Consider the following 12,407-nt stretch of genomic DNA (forward strand, 5'->3'; position numbering starts at 1 on the left):
CCAACTCTTCCCCACTCCAGCCCCAACTCATCCCCACTCCAGCCCCAACTCTTCCCCCCTCCAGCCCCAACTCATCCCCACCCTAGCCCCAACTCTTCCCCACTCCAGCCCCAACTCATCCCCACCCTAGCCCCAACTCGTCCCCCCTCCAGCCCCAACTCGTTCCCCACTCCAGCCCCAACTCTTCCCCACTCCAGCCCCAACTCATCCCCACCCTAGCCCCAACTCTTCCCCCCTCCAGCCCCAACTCTTCCCCCCTCCAGCCCCAACTCATCCCCACCCTAGCCCCAACTCGTCCCCACTCCAGCCCCAACTCATCCCCACCCTAGCCCCAACTCATCCCCACCCTAGCCCCAACTCATCCCCACCCTAGCCCCAACTCATCCCCACCCTAGCCCCAACTCATCCCTTCCCCAGCCCAAACTCATCCCCACCCTAGCCCAAACTCATCCCCACCCCAGTGCCAACTCATCCCTACCCAAGTTCCAACTCATCCCCACCATAGCCCCAACTCTTCCCCACTCCAGCCCCAACTCATGCCCACCCCAGCCCAAACTAATCCCCACCCCAGTGCCAACTCATCCCCACCATAGCCCCAACTCATCCCCACCCTAGCCCCAACTCATCCCCACCCCACCCTAGCCCCAACTCATCCCCACCCCAGACCCAACTCATGCCTACCTCAGCCCCAACTCATCCCTAACCCCACCCTAGCCCCAGCTCATCCCCACCCCAGCCCTAACTCATCCTCACCCCAGCCCTAACTCATCCTCACCCCAGCCCCAACTCATGCCCACCCAGCCCCAACTAATCCCCAAATCATCCTTAATCCCACACTAGCCCCACCTCATCCCCACCCGAGCCCCAACGTATCCCCAGCACCCCACCTCATCCCCAACTGTGATTCAGTGCACCTTATAGTCCGTAAAATAAGGTAGAAGTAACAGTCATCTTCTGTCTCCTGCAAATATGAATTTTTAGATTTTTTCTGTGATACTGATAATAGGAAAAATAGTCTAATCAAAGCGCAGCAAAATGAATCTATTTGTGCGGTCTGATCTGATCTCCTCTGAGCTACAGAAGGTCTGAAAGCAGAAGGAGAGCCGTATCCTCCAGCTAATGACCACAAAGATGGTAAAACAGGAAATTCAAGCCATGCGAGCAGACCGACATCCATTAATCAAACATCCTGTGGACCTGTGGACACCTGCAGGGCAAAGGTTCACACCTCAGATTAATCCGCATTGTTACAACAGACCGTCTTCCAGACCACACATGAATCAGGTCTTGATTATGCATCAGAATCAGACAGAGATGAATTCATTCGGCTGTTTGTTTTCGCTATAAATCAAAAGGTATTGGCCGTGTGGTTCCGCAAGACGGGGTTCGGAGTGAAAGAGCAAAATAATGAGATGGTATGCCTGCTATTCAGCAAAACACTGAATATAGAACACAAGACTATCAGCTCTGTGTGCTTTTACTGCAGTGGAGCAGCTGTCCTCAGAGTTTCCATCAGTATCAGCCTATCTGATCAAAATACAACACACAGCAGTGTTCCCAGACCAATCATATACCAATAATCTATATTCAACTTTAATTTACTGATTACTATTATAATCCATTCTTGTTGAGTTATATGATAAATGTAAAGATTTAGACTAAAATAAAATGTTATATATTGCATGTACATACTAGTATATACAGGTTGTTATACAAGCTTAGGACAGTTATTATAATGTATTATGTATGTTGTTGTGTTATGTATGCTTTGAGTTTTACTCCTTGAGTGAAGGAGTTTAATTTTTGTCTTTGAGTTGAAGTTAGAGTTAGGTTTAGGGTTTAAGTTGCATTTAAATTCAGATGTAAGTGTATGTTTATCCTCAACTAAACTTAGAATTCATATTAGGCTTTGAGTTGTGGTTACAATTAGCTTTATTAGTTTAGTCTTTGACATATATTTAAAGTTAGAGTTCAATTTTGTCTTTGAGTTGAAGTTAGAGTTAAATTTAGGGTTTGAGTTGCATTTAATTTCAAATGTAAGTGTATGTTTATCCTCAACTAAACTTTCATTCATTTTAGGCTTTGAGTTAAGGATAATTTTATTCTCGATCCAAAGCCTAAACCTAAATCTAACATTAAGTTTAGTCTTTGACATATGGTTAAATATGGAGTTAAATTTAGTCTGATTTGAGGTTAGAGTTGGGTTTAGGGTTTGAGTTGCATTAAAATTCAAATTTAGGTGTATGTTATCCTCAACTAAACTTAGAATTAATTTTAGGCTTTGAGTTGTGGTTACAATTAGTTTTATGCTTTGAGTTGAGGATAATGTTAGGTTTAGGTAAAGGTTTAGGCTTAAGATCTGAGTTTAGGATTTAAATCGAGGATAAAATTGAGTTTAGTTTTTAACCAATGGTTAAAGTTTAAGTTAAATGTATTCTTTAAGTTGAGGGTAAATATATGTGTATGTTTATTCTCAACTAAACTTAGAATTAATTTTACGCTTTGAGTTGTGGTTACAATTAGATGTTAGATTTAGGTATAGGTTTACGCTTTGAATCCAGGAGAAAATTGAGTTAGTCGTTGACCTATATTTAAAGTTAGAGTTAAATTTAGGCTTTGAGTGGAGGATAGAGTTAGGTTTAAGGTTTGAGTTGCATTTTAAGTTAAATATAGGTGTATGTTTAACCTTAATTAAACTTAGAATTAATTTTATTTTTGAGTTGAGGATGATGTTAAGTTTAGGCTTTGAGTCGTGAGTAAAATTGAGGTTAGTCTTTGAGTTGAGGTTTAGTTGTATGTTTAGGCTTTGAATTATGGTTAAAATCATAAGTAGGTTTAGCTTTGAGTTGTGGTTAAACTTAGAATTAATTTTAGTCATTTAGAGGTCGTGGAGCAGCTGTTGTAACATGAGTAACAGAATTCATTATGTAACACTTTCTATGAATCCTGTATTCATAATGCCTTATAATGACCATCATAAGCATGCGCATTATAAAAACATATTTAATGTAAGTACTTATAATGACATACATAACACAAAGTACATATATGTCTCTTCATAAAGGCGAACTTTATAATGCCTTATGTATTAATAAGTACAATTCAATAAAGTCACATACTAGTGTATCTCAAAAAATAGAGCACCATTGAAGAGAGTAATGTCATCTGCTTGTGTTTATGGAGATGCAGATTTCATTTTCCAGCAGGACTTATATAATAAGTTAAATAAGTTTTTTGGGGTTTTCATTGGCTGTAAGCCATAATCATCAACAATAAAAGAAATAAACGCTTTAAATAGATCACTCTGTGTGTTTAATACATCTATTTAATATATGAGTTTCACATTTTGAACCGAATTACTGAAATAAAGTAACTTTTCAAAAATATTAAAATGTATTGAGATGTAGTAGTATTTTTTTATTGTATTCAATTGTATGATGTTATGCATACTATGTTGCTGTGAGTATATACATGTAGTTATTATTATACAAGCTTAAGACATTTATTATAAGTTATTATTTTTGTCATATAGTGCATTATGAATACAGGATTTATAGAAAGTGCTGCCGTTCGCATCGGTATAAGCCTATCTGATAAACATGCATCACGCAGCAGTGTTGTCAGGCCAATAATAAACTAATAATGAATAATAAACTCTCATTTGCTGATGCCTATTATGAGCCATCCTTTAATTAATTTCCAGCGGCCGGCTTTAAATTAAAATTAAATTTCACATTTCGCAGATTGAAACCCAGTCGCAGCAGTCAACAGATGTGGCATATTTGCTTGTTTGTGTGTGTGTGTGTGTCCTCTAATATCCCATTTATCTCCAAAAGACTCTTTCTTTTGGTATCATTATCAGTGTGAATTCCCACAGTCTCCACTGTCATCTATGACTAATGATCCCAAATTGATAAGTGATCGATCGTGCATAAGCTAACGGGCCTGTAGCCGCGCTCGTCCATAAACGATCCATTATTCCACCCCCCTGTCATTAACATGCGCTCTCGTCTCCACGTCTGCATTGACTGGGTGGACACAACTGTAACTAAATAGCAGCAGCCGATATCAGAACGTCCTGATCCCGATCCTGATTCTGATCCGGCCTGGAGAGATCCGTGTTTTACACTGGTGACCGAAGCTTCCATGTTTGGACTGGAAACATCTAAAGCAGGGGTCTGCGATAGGCATGAAACATCTGGCCTGTGAAGTAGTTTAAAGTATAATGAACGATAATTAAAAAAGAAAAAAAAAATGCTTCTCTGGAGAGCTTTTGTTTATATTCCTCCCCTGTCTCTCTGTCGCGATCGGGGTGACTTCTCGTTTTTTTCCCCACCCGTTCTTGGGCTCCCTCTCCTTATAAGGGCGTTTTTTTTTTTTTTTCCCCCAGTCGTGTCCCAATTCACTAGCCGGGGCAGCAGTAGTGTATTGGACCGTGTATCATATTGTATTTTCTTTCTTCTTGGGTTCACCTGCTTTGAGATCAACTGTTCTGCAATTGGGTTCAACAACCCTCTTGCCCAATACACTTGGAAAATGGAAAATATTCAACTCTTTTAAAAGATGACTATTATGACCCAATTTTTTTTTTTTTAGTTGAAGGTGTATATTTAAACTTTAAGTTCAAAATAATGTTGGATTTACATTTATATAAATGCTTTAAATTGTCGGTGAAAGTGTTGAGTTCAGTCTTTTTGTTTTGTGGTTCAAGTTAGAGTTAAATTTAGTCTTTGATTTGAGGTTAGAGTTAGATTTAGGGGTTGAGTTGCATTTAAATTCAAATTTAGGTGTATATTTATCCTCAACTACACTTAGAATTAATTTTAGGCATTGAGTTGAGGTAACAATTAGTTTTTTGCTTTTGAGTTGAGGATAATGTTAGATTTAGGTACATGTTTAGGCTTAAAGTTTGGGTTTAGGCTTTGACCTATGGTTAACATTAGAGTTAAATTTGGTAACATAATGGTTTGGAAAATATCTGGCCCGAAGCCAAACTTAATTTCCAGCCCCTGATCTAAAGGGTTAGATTGTGGAAATTTATTTTGATCGTTTTCCGTAGTTCATCTACAGATGTTCAGATCATTTATCATCCATCTGATTCAGCTGATTCTTTGCTTTGTTGAGACTGATGTTAGGATTAGAACTGTGTTTAGGGTTGGGTTTATGTTTTAGTTTAAAATAAGACTGTAGTTATGCTTAGTTTAGTGGTCGTTGTGGGTTTAAGCTTTGGTTAAAGTGAAAGGAGTTGGAGTTATTTTTATGCTTTGAGTTGAGTTTTAAGTGAGACTTTAGGCTTAGGCTTTGAATTGAGCTTTGAATAGTTTTAGGTTTAAGCTTTAAGTTAAAGTTAAGGGGCAAAGTTGTTCTTACAAATTGAGTTTGTATTAGCACAAATTTAAGTTAAAATTGAATTAGGTTGAGGTTAAAGCTAGGGTTAGAGTTAGGGTCAACGTTTGACTTGTGGTTAATGTTAGAGTTAGAAATTTTAGAGTTAAGGTTATAGTAAAGCTTAGTTATTGACTTGTGAATGTTAGTCAAGTTTAGTTGTTGAGTTAAAAGTCAGATTTAGGTTAAATTTTAAGTTTTGGTTAAATAAGGCTTTGGGAATGGGAAGGGACACTGATTAATTGGTTTATTTTAAGCTGTGCTCAAAACACACTCTTGATTAATTAAGAGAATTACTCAACTCAACTCAACTTTAGAAGCTTTTTAAAAGCACTTTAAAAGCACTTTTAGAAGCAAAGTGTTGTACATGGCAAATTATAGGATGAAAACTAAATACTAGAAACAATAAGACAAATTAAAATGTAAGTATCAATAAAAATAGTCTTTTGTCATGCACTAAATCAAGGCTTTGATTTGGGTTGAGTTAAGTTTCAAGTTTAGGCTTAGGCTTTGAGTTGAGCTTAATGGTCAAGTTAAGTTTAGGTTTAAGCTTTGAGTTAAGGTTAAGAGGCAGAGTTTTGTTTACAAATTGAGTTTGTGTTTACAAATTTAAGTTAAACTAGGTTAAGCTTAAAGTCTGAATTAGACATAGGCTTTGAATTGAGCTTGTTGGTCAAGTTAAGTTTAGATTTAAGCTTTGAGTTAAGGTTAAGAGGCAGAGTTTTGTTTACAAATTAAGTTTGAATTAATACAAATTTAAGTTAAAATTGATTTAGGTCGAGGTTAACGTTAGAGATAGAGTTAGGGTCAGTGTTTGATTTGTGGTTGATGTTAGAGTTATGTATATAAGTATTTGAGTTGAGGTTAGACCTTTTAGAGTTGAGTTTAGTTATTGACTTGTGAAAGTTAGTCAGGTTTAGTTGTTGAGTTGAAAGTCAGATTTAGATTTAGACTTTGAGTTAAGGTTAAATTAAGGCTTTGGGAATTGCAAGTGACACGCTGATTGGTTGATTTTACGTTGCGCCCATAACACTTGCATGATAAGTTAATTTTTAATTGTGTTTCGAGCCATTTAAGGAATACTTTTCCCGTCGTTATGATAGCAAAGACATAAAGACACACCCTAAATCAAGTTGCATGGTTTATTGCTTGCCTAAAACCACTAAAATAAAACAATGTGCCCTATTTTTGTACAATTTCTTACTGTTAATTTGTACTAAAATGTGTAATATGAACATATTTAATATTTATAAATTTAATTGCATTTTCCAATTGACAATCACTGCAGACGGGACAGCGATAATCAAATAACTAATAATCGATTAATAAATTAATAATTACTAAAATACCTGCATGCCAGTGTTTAGTATAAAGGCGAGGGGGTTGAGTTGGACTCTAGTTGAGTTGAGTGCGGCAGGGAGGGGCAGGTCTCTAATTGGCTGTAATGAATTAGCGAAGGCCTACTTTTCAGTGTCATGGCAGCGCTTTGTATTCCCTTTGATACGTGGCTCAGTAGCATTTGAATAAATCATGACAGCATATGGATGAACCCGAACCCGTCATTATGTGAACGTTTCATCTCAGCGTGCGGTAGCCTGCCAGCTCCGGCTACGGCGCTCCGCACCAGCCACGGACCTCGTCACCCCACCCCACCGGGCCACGCCGAAGCCCACCGCAGACCCTCTCTCCCCCGGGGACACGCCACAGCATCCGCCATGCTCAAGAGACTTCATTACACTGCTTTTAATCCCAGCAGAAAGCACTTTATTATGCAGTTTAATCTAGAATGGCAACGGTGGAACGAGCCATAACCCAGTCTTACTAGAAAAACTCAAATTCAAGCATGAACATCATAGAAACCTATTGTTTTTGCCCAAGTTTTTCTTCGTTCTTCTGTAAAAATATAAAAACATACACTCTAGGCTGTGAGGCATAAGAACACCAAATTTGGTAGGCTGATGTAGGTTGTCTGCATCATTGACCAAAAGGGGGTGCTAGAACACACCAATTTATTGTTTGATGAATGACTTTTAAACCATAAGAGTTACCCTTAATTATTTTTTATGAGTTATTAAGTCAAAAACAGTTTAAACTAATAGGCTTCACACTTAGATGTGTTGCTATTATGCAAACTTACTTTTGAAAACTAGTCCTAGGATTTTTTTTTTGTTACTAATTCTCAAATGTTTGCTGTCAAAATACTAGTCAGATTGTGATCCTCAATAATCAAACAACTAAGAATTGATTAATATATTAATAATTACTAAATGACCTGCATGTCTGTTTTTTTTTTTTTTTTTTTTTGTATAAAGGCAAGGGATTTGAGGTGGGCATCTCAGTGGGCAACAAAAAAGACCTACTCTGAAATGTATTTTTTTACTTTGCAATTTAAACTATTAAGCTCCACACTTAGATTTGTTGCTAATATGTATATTATGCAAAGCCTACTTTACAACATTATTTTTTTTTAACCAATTCCAAACCAAGTTTGCTTTAAAATACTAGTCAGATGTGATCTTCATTAGTAATCAGAAAAGTCTGACATGTGTAAACAATATGGTTGACTTATGCAAATTAATTATTCTGGGTTGGTGGCAGATTTACTTTAACAGCTATACCTTTTGATTGCTTATGCAGGTTTGAACAAAACATGTTCCAGTCTTTTTTAGATTGTCAATAGGAAAAAGCAATGATAAGTTTAAATTAGTTCATATCCTTCACATTTTAGTACAAAATAACAATCACTCCATACGAGACAGTGATGATCAAACAACTAAGAATTGATTAATAATTACTAAAATATCTGTAGGCCAGTGTTTAGTGTTAGGGCAAGGGGGTTGAGCTGGGCATCTCAGTGGGCAACAAAAAAGACCTATTCTCAAATTTCTTTTTATGTACAAGTCATTGAGTCAAAATGACCAACCTTGCAATTTGAACTGCACATTTAGATTTGGTGCTTATACACAGGAAATTTGGCAGTGTTAAATCAACACTGTTAGTGTTAAATCAACACTTATTAGTGTTAAACTTTACACTCGCAGTGTTAATTTAACACTAATAGTGTTGATTTAACACTGCCAAATTTCCTGTGTATGCATATCATGCAAAACCTTCGTTTAAAAAAAAATAGTCCTTGGATTTTTCTTTGACCAATTTCTCATATGTTTGCTGTTTAAATACTAGTCAGATTGTAAACCTGGCATTTGTAAACAATATGGTTGACATATGCAAATGAATCTTTTTGGGTTGGTGCCAAATTTACTATAACAGTTATACCTTTTGATTGTGTATGCAGGTTTGAACAAAACATGATGGGGCTTCGTCGTGGCCCTGTGGAGTGGGATGAGGAGGTTTACGGAGGGCCACAGCTGGCAGAGACACCAAATTTGGTAAGAAGCTGTAGTTTCTGTGTATCTTGGTGTTAAACAAAAATGAGACAGATTGGTCAATGGTTTTACAAAACTAACTGGACAGAGGTTACTATTAAAATCTGAAATTGATATATGGCATGTGTAATTAAAATGTGAAACCTTTTCAGGAAAACGCTGCACTGACTTTAGAATTGATAATAAAACACGGTGGATCAACACCAGCAGATGACATCTCCAGATGTCTCTCCAAACCATCACTGATCATCAGTAAATCATTTGTAAATCAAGGGAGCAGAGTCTGGAGGAAGAGTGGAGAGACACACAGTCCAAACTGCTCGAGGTCTAGAGTGAAGTTTCCACCAATCAGTGATGGTTTGGAGAGTCATGTCTGATATCTGCTGGTGTTGATCCACTGTGTTTTATTATCAAGTCTAAAGTCAGTTATTACTTATAAAAACACAATTTATAAATTATAGATTGTAGAGGAAACCCTAAGTGCCTCAGATGCACATTATTACTTGTCAACTACAGCTTGAACATCTGATATATTGAATTAGTATTTGTACCAGTAAGAATTCATTAAGGGTACCTGGCTAACTGGACTTTTTACTAGTCAGAATTGCAGTGACGATATCTGTAGTTATAATATCTACTAGTAAAAATGTAAGTATAGGTAAAAGAGAATAGAAACTCATGTAAATCAATGGTAACATGATTTTATTGGCTTTAACATTTAAAATCAATACATGAGATGTGTAGCATCTGGAAAACAAGAGATATACATCTATGACATTAATATCATTACTAAACATTTCATCATTCTAAAATAAGGAATAGCAAACAATTAAGTTATAATTTGTATTACTTGTCATTTTAGGCTAAATCAGTTTCCTAGTTTTCCTTATAGGCCTGTCGCAATAACTACATTAGCGACTTATCGTTCAATAAATGAACATAACCTTAATCATTTTAATAATGGTGATAACGTCCATTGTGTTTGCACTTACAAAATGCACTTATATATACTGTGGGCGTGACTCGGTAGAGACAGACACAGGGAGTAAATGAACTCAAAACATACCTTTATTAGGAAAAATGGAAAAATCAACACACAAAACAAGCTTAAAGAAACATAGGAATGGCTCAGTGCGGCTCTAGTCGCTTAACTTTAGTGTCTCTTAGGTTCCTGCTAAGGCAAAGTCTTTATGGGGGTCCAATGCGGGCCAGCTGGGACAGACCGGGGCCTCTGCACTTCACAATGTGTATGTATATGTAATGTGTATGTGTGTATATATACATACACACACATTATTTATGACTATAACCTACTTTGGTTCAAGCTAGGAACTTTTCGGGTTCCAAAATTAAGTCTGTAAACAGGAATGAAAAGTTTGTCTTTAAAAGGGTGCAATCCCTTTGTGATGATATGTTATCATTATATAAGTGCCATTTAATGGTCTTAAAATGCCAACAATATTGTTTATCGCAATAATTTCTGGGACAAAATATTGTTTGCAAAAACGTTTTATTGTGACAGGCCTATTTAATAAATCTACCTTTTATAAGCACAGTATCTGTACCAGAGAATTAAACAGAGTGAATATATGCTGTGATAGTTTCTACAAATACCAAACGCTGAGTAGGAGCAGTATTGTTGTAAGGGGTGGGACGTCTAAAGCGCTGGTGGTCTTGGCTAAGAGTATCAAAGGAAATATTTGACTGTGTAAAGTAATATCACATCAATCATTCACTGTGTGTGTGTGTGTGCTTAGTTCTGTGTGAGGATGCTGTGTGAGGACTAAATGTTCCCAGTATGATTTAAAAACAAACACAAATGTATTTATTTTTGATTAAATCTGAGGATTTTATTAGTTAAAAGGTAAAACAGGTCAGAGCTGCTGATCTTCTGGTGGCTACTGAGGTTCAGGGTAGAATGGGGTTAGGTGTGTCTTATGAATTTTAACAGTTACTAAATCATTTCTGTTGCTTTATGTTTCTTTAAAGAACACATTTTACTTTACCAACATACACTATACAGCCAAAATATTCACTTACCCTTCAGAATTAATTTAGAATCAATCAATTCGTTTGCATGACCACATATGTAAGGTTGCCAAAAGAACGGTACTGTCTGACTGCATTTTGCTGATGTAAAGTTTGGTAGAGGGGGGATTATTATATTATGGTTTGGGTTATGTTCAGGAATTGGGCTCAGCCCCTTAGTTCCAGTCAAAGGAACTCTTCCTTCACTCTCTCTTTCCCTCCAATTCTCTCTCTCACTTTCTCTCCCCAGCACTCTTACACAGATCCCTCTTGCCCTTACTCTCTCAAACCCGCTCTCTCTCCCTTACTTTCTCCCTTTCTCTTAAACCCAGTCTCTCACTTCCTCTCCTCAGCGCTCTTACACAGATCCCTCTCTCCCTTACTCTCTCAAACCTAGTCTTTCACTTTCTATCCACAGCACTCTTACACAGATCCCTCTCTCCCTTACTCTCTCAAACCTAGTCTTTCACTTCCTCTCCCCAGCGCTCTTACACAGATCCCTCTCTCCCTTACTCTCTCAAACCCACTCTTACTTTTTCTCCCCAGCACTCTTACACAGATCCCTCTCTCCCTTACTCTCTCAAACCCACTCTCACTTTCTCTCCATAGCACTCTTACACAGATCCCACTCTTATTTTCTCTCCCCAGCACTCTTACACAGATCCCTCTCTCCAACCCACTCTCTCTCCCCAGCACTCTTACACAGAACCCTCTCTCTCCCCAATTCTCTCTTCTTTTCTCTCCTCAGCACACTTAATTCTATAAACATACTCGTAAACCTTGATGTGGGCCAAAATCATAGTAAACCCTATGGATTAAGAATGAGATGTCACTCAATTGAAAATGTACAAAAGCAGACAAGCAAATGCGCTTGGCAGTATAGTGTAAGCATTATTTTAGAGCATATATATGATTTCACTCAGCAATAAGAGAGTTTGTACTCCAGATCCCATTAGCACAAATCCAGGCATAAAAAGAAGATTGTTTTCATTCTGTAGAAAGTAGTGGAGATCTTGTGAGCTTGGTTGCAGATCTCTCCCCAACTATCTCTCTCAAACTCTCCTCTTACTTTCCCAAACACTCTCCCCCCCCCCCCCCACTTACTCTCTCTTTCTTTACTCTCCACTTATTCTCCCCTTACTCTCCCCAATTATCTATCTAACTCTCTTTATATTCTCCCAGACTCTCTCCCTCTCTCCTTACTCTCCCCAACTCTCTCTCTCCTCATACTCCCCCCAAACACTCTCTCCTCTTACTCTCCCAAACTCTCTCTCCACTTATTCTCCTCTTACTCTTTCCAACTTCCAACTTTATACTTTCACAAACTCTCTCCTTACTCTTTTTTACACTCTCTCTCCAACACTCTCTCTTCTTTACACAGATCCTTCTCTCTAACTCTCTTACACAGACCCCCCTCCCTCTCTCACACACACACTTGCACAAATTCTGAAACCTTCTCTCTCTCTCCCTTATTCTCTCTTACACAGATCTCTCTCTAAACACTCTCTCAACCTTACTCTCTCTCACACTCGCACTCTGAAACCCTCTCTCTTTCTATACACTCTCTCTCTCTCTCTCTCTCTCTCTCTCTCTCTCTCGCTAACTAAC

At 37.7% G+C, this 12,407-nt stretch overlaps 1 long non-coding RNA gene across 1 annotated transcript in view; it reads right to left on the reverse strand.

Moving 5' to 3' along the window:
- Positions 1-12,407, reverse strand: part of LOC125780964 (uncharacterized) — a 264,860-nt gene that overhangs the window by 161,029 nt on the left and 91,424 nt on the right. The window lies entirely within an intron of this gene.

This window comes from Astyanax mexicanus, chromosome 14 (assembly GCF_023375975.1).
Source record: "Astyanax mexicanus isolate ESR-SI-001 chromosome 14, AstMex3_surface, whole genome shotgun sequence".
Lineage (NCBI taxonomy): Eukaryota > Metazoa > Chordata > Actinopteri > Characiformes > Acestrorhamphidae > Astyanax > Astyanax mexicanus.